Genomic DNA, 9,609 nt, shown 5'->3' on the forward strand with positions numbered 1-9,609 from the left:
TGGCTGTCTATATCGTTTGAAGTATATTTCAAACACTGTCAGACTGAAACTAACACGGTGATGTAATTCATGCTAGGTGCTATCGAGATGGGCATTAGCAAAGAATTTGAGAAAGTGCCTCATGGCAAGCTGGTGCAGGACGTCGAGTCTCATGGGATCCGGGGTATGTTGGCCAGATGAATATAGAACTGACTTGGTCACAGAAGACAGCGAATACCAGTGAAATGGTTTTGTACCGAATGGGGTTCAGTAGCCAGTCGATGTTCCAGAGGGATCAGTGTTAGTAACTTTGTTGATTGTAATACATATCAATGATGTGGAGGAAAATGTAATTTGGCTGATTTGTAAGTTTGCAGATGACACCAAAATTGGTGGACTGGCAAAACATATCACGGAAATAGATAGATTGCAGATTTGGACAAAAGAAGGGTGGATGGAGTTTAATTTACGCAAATGGGACATGATGCATTTGGACAATCAAATTCAGGTGCGAATTATACAATAAATGGCAGACCCGAAGGAGCATTGACATACCGAGGGATCTGGGCATACAGGTCCACAGATTACTGAAAGTGGCAACAAGGTGGTCAAGAAAGCACACAGACGTTTGCTTTCATTGACCCAAGCATCGAATGTAAAAGTTGCCAATTTATGTTACCACTTTACAAAACTTCAGTTCGGTTACATTTAGAATATTGTGTGCAGTTGTGCTCGCCACATTGCTAGAAGGATGTGGATAAATTGGAGAAGGCGCAGAGAAGATTTACCATGATGTTGCCAGGTCTGAAGACTTTTAGTTCTGAGGAGAGGTTGCTTAAACGTGGACTGATTTCACAGACAGAGGCGCAGGATGGGGAATTCCAAGACGAGGGGCCACATTTTTAAAGAGAGATTCAAAAAGAAATGGGGACAATTGTTTTTTATTACACAGAGGGTGGTTCGCATGTGGAAGGAACTTCCTGTGGAAGTGGTGGATCTGGGCACAGTTACAGCGTTTAAAAGACATTGGGATAAGTACAAGAATTGGAAAAGGTTGGAGGGATCTGAGCCAGGAGCAGACAGACAGGACTAGTTTAGTTTGGGATATTTTCAGCATGGACTAGTTGGATAAAAGGATATGTTGCTATGCTGTCTGACTGTAAGAGGGCACAGGTTCAAGTTGAGGCGGGACATTTAGAGGTAAAGTGTGGGAAACATTTTTCACAAAGAAGGTGGAAGGTACCTGGAACGCACTGGTAGGGGAGGTGGTTGAAGTAGGCATGTTAGCAAAGATTAAGGTGTATTTGATAGACACATGAACGGGAGGCGAACAGAGGGATAGAAACAGTGCATGGGGAGAAAGGAACGTGTCTAAATAAATATTCAAAATCAGCACAAGCTTGGTGGGATATAAGGCCTGTTCCTGTGTTGTATGGTTCTTTGAAGTTAGACGAGAATGTTGCTGTGTAAAATTGTGAGACAATATGAAACCGTATTGTCCAGGGTTTGGCTGATCTTGTACACAAAAATCAGGTAGTTAACGTAGTGGTAGAGCCAACAAATCAGAGGGCAAATAATACATTGTCAGTTATTTCCAGGAGCTTGTATTAGGAACGTGAGGACTTCTTGCTCTGAATCACTCTAGGTCAGGTATAGATTTCACTGAAGGTATTGAAGAGAGTGTAACACGTAGTCACACTGTCGTACAAAGATTCAGTCAACCTTTCACACACCAATCTCAATCACAATCACTCACACACAAACACTAAATCTCAGAAACTGACACATAAAAGCTCACACCCACAAGCACCCTCAGTCATGCACTCACACATGCATGTACTCATATTTTCACACGGACAGAAGCACACCCACACAAGTACGCACTAAAATTCAAATATTCTTTTCGTGAATCCACTTTAGAGAAGAATACATCTCTTTCCTTTTGCAGACGCATACAAAATCCTACATTGTATACACACACACAGCCACACACTCTCAAAAACACACACTCACTCTCACACACACAAACTATATGGTGAATCATTCCATTCAGGTGTGTTTTATTACTAATATACTTTCTTTTAAAATTGCAGACAGCACACAACATTTCCCAGTAGGAAAATGTGACATTTTATAAATTCCTGTTTTCGTGATGACTCCAGGATAAATATCTGAAACAGATTACTGCAAGCAAAAGAGGTATAGTTAGTAAGTTTGTAGCTGACACCAAAATTGGAGGTATAATGGACAGCGAAGGAGGTTACCTCAGATTACAACAGGATCTTGATCAGATGGGCCAGTGGGCTGAGAAGTGGCAGATGGAGTTTAATTCAGATAAATACGAGGTGCCGCATTTTGGGAAAGCAAATCTTAGCAGAACTTATACACTTAATGGTGAGGTCCTCGGAGGGTTGGTGAACAAAGAGACTTTGGAGTGCAGGATCACAGCTCCTTAAAAGTGGAGTCGCAGGTAGATAGGATAGTGAAGAAGGCGTTTGGTATGCTTTCCATTTTTGATCATTATACTGAGTACAAGAGTTGGGAGGTCATGTTGTGGCTGTACAGGACATTGGTTAGGCCAGTATTGGAATATTGCTTGCATTTCTGGTCTCCTTCCTATCGGAAAGATGTGAAACTTGAAAGGGTTCAGAAAAGATTTACAAGGATGTTGCCAGGGTTGGAGGGTTTGAGCTATAGGGAGGGAGTAAAACAGGCTGAGATTATTTTCGCTGGAGCATCGGAGGCTGAGGGGTGACCTTATAGAGGTTTACAAAATTATGAGGGGCATGAATAGCATAAGTAGACAGAGTTTTTTTCCCTGGGGTCGGGGAGTCCAGAACTAGAGGCCATAGGTTTAGGTTGAGAGGGAAAAGATTTAAAAGAGACCTAAGGGGCAACTTTTTCACACAGAGGGTGATACGTCTATGGAATGAGCTGCCGGAGGAAGTGGTGAAGGCTGGTACAATTGCAACATTTAAGAGGCATTTGGATGGGTATATGAATAGGAAGAGTTTGGACGGATATGGGCCGGGTGCCTTCAGGTGGAAGTAGATTGGGTCGGGATATCAGGTTGGCGGGTTGGCCCGAAGGGTCTGTTTCCATGCTGTACATCTCTGTGACTAACCAGACCTCACAATTACCATTCAGTAGCTGACTGAAATGTCACCTTTTGTATATTTCTGCCAGTTTGATGTTTGAAAGTTAGGTACTGCTGGAAATACTTAATTATCTAGGGGCAGTAGCATTAAAAAGATTCTGGAATTTGCATCTTAATCAATTAAAACTTGCATATCCTTTTGAACAGAGTTTCCATACCCTGCTTTTGCAAAGCAAATTTGACATTTCTGCAATGTAAGAATATCTGAATGAAAACAATTTTTAATACAATTGTCCCTCTCCTGTGCTGACAGAATTCGAGTCAAATTTAGACCTTTTCTGTTCCTGCACTTAGTTTAACATTGTAAAATTTTGTTTATATTTTCCATCATTAGTTTAACATCCAGAAAGCATATATTCACATCACCACTGTATTAAATCTGCAGGAAGTTGCAAGATGATAATGTAAAATGTGTTAGCTGTGTTTTAACCTCAAAAGCCAAAACGAAAGATTCAGAAGGTGTCAGTCAGTCAGCCGTTGGAAGTTTGTTCACGGCAGCCTTTCATGTTAGCACATCACTGACGTTAACTTTATAAATAGGGAAAAGCAAGAAAGAATGTGGGGAGTTGGGAGTCTGCTCGAATTGGAGTGAAGTGTGGATCCACCAGAATGATAACTGGCAGCAAGGGTTCAATGGCGACGGAGTGAATGGCACACACCCAGGTTTGTATTCCTGAAATTTAGAAGGATCTGAAATAATTCAGGTCTAGGGTGTAGGTTTGCTCGCTGAGCTGTAGGTTTGATATTCAGACGTTTCTTTACCTGGCACGGTAACATCATCAGTGGCGACCTCCAAGTGAAGCGAAACTGTTGTCTCCTGCTTTCTATTTATATGTTTATCCTGGATGGGTTTCCTGGGGTTTGTGGTGATGTCATTTCCTGTTTGTTTTCTGAGGGGTTGATAGATGGTATCTAGATCTATGTGTTTGTTTATGGCGGTGTCGTTGGAGTGCCAGGCCTCTAGGAATTCTCTGGCATGTCTTTGCTTAGCCTGTCCCAGGATAGATGTGTTGTCCCAATTGAAATGGTGTTTTTTTTTCATCTGTGTGTAGGGCTACGAGGGAGAGAGGGTCATGTCTTTTTGTGGCTAGCTGGTGTTCGTGTATCCTGGTGGCTAACTTTCTTCCTGTTTGTCCTACGTAGTGTTTGTGGCAGTCCTTGCATGGAATTTTGCAGACGACGTTGATTTTGTCCATGGGCTGTACTGGGTCTTTTAAGTTTGTTAGTTTTTGTTTGAGAGTATTGGTGGGTTTGTGTGCTATTAGGATTCTGAGGGGTTTTAGTAGTCTGGCTGTCATTTCTGAAACTTCTTTGAGTTATGGTAAGCTGGTTAGGGTTTTTGGCTGTGTTTGGTCTGCTTGTCGTGGTTTATTCTTGAGGAATCTGGGGACTGTATTTTTTGAGTGTCCATTCTTCATGAATACGTTGTATAGGTGGTTCTCCTCTGTTTTCCGTAGTTCGTCTGTGCTGCAGTGTGTGCTGCCTCATTGGAATAGTGTTCTGATACAGCTTCGTTTGTGTGTGTTGGGATGGTTGCTGGTCAGTGTTTGTCGGATTTCTGTATACGCAGGTTTGTAGTTCTCCGTTATCCTTTCTTTCGACTGTGACGTCCAGGAATGCGAGTTTGTTGTCAATTTCTTCCTCCTTGGTGAACTTTATGCCTGTGAGGGTGTTGTTGATGATGTTAAATGTCTCTTCTACCTTGTTTTGTTTTGTGATGACACAGGTGTCATCTACGTAGCGGACCCAGATTTTTGGTTTGATGGTTGGTAGAGCTGTTTGTTCCAGTCTTTGCATTACCGCTTCTGCTATGAATCCAGATAGCGGAGATCCCACGGGTGTGCCGTTGGTTTGTTTGTAGATTATGTTGTTGAAGGTGAAGTGGGTGGTGAGGCACAGGTCCACTAGCTTCATGATGTTTTCGTTGGTAATGTGATTGATGGTGGTTGGGGTGTGTGTGGTGGTCGCTTCTAAAAGTGTGGTAAGTGTTTCCTTTGCCAGGTCGATGTTCATGGAGGTGAACAGTGCTCTTACGTCAAATGAGATCATTGTTTCATCTTCCTCTATTTTGATGTTTTTGATGATTTTTAGGAATTCCTGGTTGGAGTGGATGGAGTGCTGTGATTCTTGTACTAGGTATTTCAGTCTTGCACGTAGTTCTTTGGCCAGTCTATAAGTTGGTGTTCCAGGTATTTCGACTGGGACAACACATCTATCTATGCCAGAGAATTCCTAGAGGCCTGGCACTCCAACCACAACGCCATAAACAAACGCATAGATTTAGATACTATCTATCAACCCCTCAGAAAACAGGAAATGACATCACCGCAAATCCCAGGAACCCCATCCAGGACAAACATATAAATCAAAAACAGGAGACAACAGCTTCGCTTCACTTGGAGGTCACCACTGATGATGTGACCTAGCCAGGTAATTAAACATCTGGATATCAAACCTACAGCTCAGCGAGCAAACATACACCCTAAACCTCAACCAGAGCTACAAACCTTCACAAACGTTGCAATAATTGAGATTTTAAAGAAAAGAATGGACACTTTTGGGATAGAGAGAAAGGCTTCTTGCTGCTTCTGGATCGAGAACGAGAATCACTGTCTTCAGGTCTGACAATATGCTGAAACCCTTTCAGAGTTTTGATCACTTATTACACTTATACATATAAATTTATAAAATATCAGACACAGTTATATAGAGTTATGAATTATATTATATTTATACTCATTCATGGGATTGTGGCATTTCTGGCTGGGCCAGCATTTGTTGCCCATAAACAGCTGATCTGGAGGAAGTGTCAGTGAGCTGCCTTCCTGAACTGTTGCTATCCACTTGGGGCAGGTAAACTCACAATGATGGAAGTGAAATGGAAGTGGCATTGGTTGAAAATCTTGGAACTCCTTCTCTTACATCACGGTGGGTTTACCCGAACCAAATCGATCATTCCGTGTGTCTGGAAGCTGTGCTGTAACTTGGTGAGTTTCTGCAGTGTAACTTGTCCATTGTCAACACTGTTGTTGCTGAGTGTCGGCGGTGGAGACAGGGGATGCTTGTGACTGTGATGCTGAGCAAGCTACCTACATGTGGCTGCAAGAGCAGGGTCAGAGACTAGGGATACTGCGGCCAGTAAGTCACCTCCTGACACCCCAAAGTCTATTCACCATCAACAAGGCATACGTCAGGAGTGTGATGGAATACTCCCCACTTGCCTGGATGGGTGCAGCTCCAACAACACTCAAGAAGCTTGACACCAGCGTGCTTTTATGGCACCACATCCACAAACATTCATTCCCTCCACCACCAGTTGTCAGTAGTAGCAGTATGTACTATCTGTAAGATGCCCTGCAGAAAATCACCAAAGACCCATAGACAGCACTTTGCAAACCCACAACTAATTCAATCTGGAAGGACAAGGGTAGCAGGTATGTGGGAACACCATTACCTGCGAGTTCCCCTCCAAGCCACACCACACTGACTTGTGAAGTCCTGGATTTCCCTCCCTAGCAGCATTGTGGGTTAAACCACAGCTAGTGGGCAACAATGATTCAAGAAGACCTCTCACCACCACCTTCCCAAGGGCAAATAGGAATGGGCTATCAATGCTGGCCAGCCAGAGACACTCAAGTCCCTCAAATGAATTATTTTATAAAGAAACTATGGAGAGCACAGGTGTTCCTGATGTGGTCTGACATTAATTTTGTTCCGACTATTTACTTAGTGGAATCTGTTCTGTGAAATAAAAATGAAGAAAACTGGATATGCTTAGTGGGTCAGAGAGGGTAGACTCAACAGGTTGAGTCATTCCTTGCCCACATGGAATGGATGTTGCCAAGTTGCTACTACTCATTTTCCTTTCGGTCCATTCCTCTTGTGGACTGTTCGCTCCATTATCTGCTGCATTTAATTGTTGACTTTCAGGTGTTACTTGGATTTTATATTCATCAATTGAATTATTTTTATAACTGGACTTTTCATCGTATATTTTAACTGTTCTCTGAAAGCTTTCTGTGTCACCACACAAATAAGTGCATTTGAGCAGTAGCCTAAGTCCCGCAGCATATATGTGACTTGTTCAAAGAGGTGCAAAGCAGCAGAATCCAAGGAATAACCAGCTTGAAAGCTATATAAAATATACATCAACCAGAAAAATAGGAAACTGGCGGATATGGAAAATAATAAAATTTTAGAATTCCGTCTGGTCTCTGCCTCTGGGTCATTCACTGTTTTTCTCTGACCCCTGAGCCCTTTTTGCATCTTAATGGCTTCAAATATATGCCTGACAATCAGAAGGTTGATAAAAAGAACAAAAATGAAAGGCACAAATGGTGTTAAAAAATGTTCAAAATATTTAAAACTTGCCCACCGATGGTCACGGTAATAACTGGACCTGATATAGCAGAACCACGGAACTTTATTGATGAACTTTCCAGGTTTATATCGAAAGTAGTTGGGAATGTTCTTTATAGAAAAGATAATGCAGATTGTTGCTACAACTTTCATTGCAGTTTTCTTTGTGCAATATTTAGCTTTCATCTGATGAAAACAAATGGCAACAAATTGATCAAACGAAAAAGCAGCAGTGAACCAGACAGAACAATCAACGGTCAAGAGGCTCAATACAGAGATAATACTACAGACAGGAGTGATGTCCAGGAAACATGTTGGATAATAATAGTAACGAAATCGATGAAGTATAGCATCAAAAGTAATGAACAGCAGATCAGACAATGTCATGGCCAACAGATAGCAAGTGGTGCATTTCGAAAGTGCACACTTTCCCCCAGTCAAGAATACAATCGCCACTAGAATAACTGTAAGAGAAAGTAAAAAGAACTTGAAGTTACAATTTAGATAAGCTCTGTGCCTGAGTCCAGAAAGTAAGTGAAAATTGCTATTCCATATCAAACGAAGTTTCAAAATTCTAAACCTTAGCAGCAAACTCTCTCTGAATGAATTATTTGCACTTTTAACAGACAGAGGGAAGAACATGATCAGCAGATTACTCCGAGAAACATGGTCATGTACTCAGTGCTTAATTAGGGTCCGCAGCTGTTTATTCCACCTGCTTTATAATTTACTGTGACTGGCTGGAGTTTCCCATAAGACCACAACATCCTCACAAAGACACCACGGATCAATAAAACAAAGAATGGGAGACACATAATATTGACATTGATTGCACAATTCCTGTAATTTGTTAAGGAGTCGCCACTGCTCAGATTAATCCAGAAGAGTATATCGACATGATATCAACTACAGTACAGGCCACTGAATCAATCCACAATGTTCAGGAATAGATGTCCTGCACAATATAAAAAAAGAGATTATCCTCGTGTGATGAAGGGCTCATGCCCAAAGCGTCGATTCTCTGCTTCTTGGATGCTGCTTAACCTACTGTGCTTTTCCAGAAATCTATTCTCGACTCTGATCTCCAGCATTTGCAATCGTCACATTCTCCTACAGAATTGAACATCCTAACAATCTGTTCCATGGAAGTATTCAGCAGTGAATGCAACTGCCATATCCCAGGTTGGATAAACACCACAATCAAAAGAAATTCAAAGTTTGGTACAGACACCCCCACTTGTCCAAGACTATACACTGCAGACCCCACCCAAATGAAATCTGAATCCATGCAGGATTTGTCATTGCAAATAGATGGTTTGGAAGTTACACACTTTACCTGGGATTAAGCAAAGTTTCCTGCCTGATGTCCAGGCTCATGTTTCCTCACCGAGGCCATCTCCTTCTGTACAGAGACCCCTCCCCTCCCAGATATAGAGTACAAGCTGGGGATAAAAATCCCCATATTTTACCCAGAACTCGCCGTGGAGATCATGAGAATTGTAACACAGCTTTTTGAGGACACCCAAGTATGTACTGTGGCTTGGTCACAAGACCTGCTTCTGTAGATTCAGGCCAGTGCCAAAGATTAGAGGAGACATTCGCCAATGGATAAATCACTATTAATTAGGAGCTGTCGATAATGTTCTTGGGAGCTGAGTTTGATGTCCACAATTTCTGATGTTGGAAATTCAATTCACTAATAATGTAGATATCTGATTTCAAATAATGATGAGTGATCAGTTGTCAATGGAAAACAACTCTCACTCACTAGTGTCCTTTAGGTACGAAATTATCCTCTTTATCTTGGCTTGCTTGCAACTGACTCCAGAACCACAACAAACTGGTTGACTCTTACCTGCACTCTGGGAAATTAGGGAAGTGTGGTGATGTTGTCATAACCAGTGAAACCCAAACCCATGCAATAAATAAAAGAAAATTGAGCTCCCCATTCACAGCCAGCACCCCGCTACAGATGACTGCTCCCTTTCTACACCATTCCATACATATCAAATGATCCCCTCCAGATTTGATCCACTTTTGAAGATAATGGATCCTCCAATTGATTCAGGTTGGTTTACTGGAGTAGGGAACACCAACACATCAACCAGTACCCA

This window comes from Chiloscyllium plagiosum, unplaced genomic scaffold (assembly GCF_037043375.1).
Source record: "Chiloscyllium plagiosum isolate Xiang-an unplaced genomic scaffold, Cpla_swu_hap1 HiC_scaffold_44, whole genome shotgun sequence".
NCBI classification, from domain to species: domain Eukaryota; kingdom Metazoa; phylum Chordata; class Chondrichthyes; order Orectolobiformes; family Hemiscylliidae; genus Chiloscyllium; species Chiloscyllium plagiosum.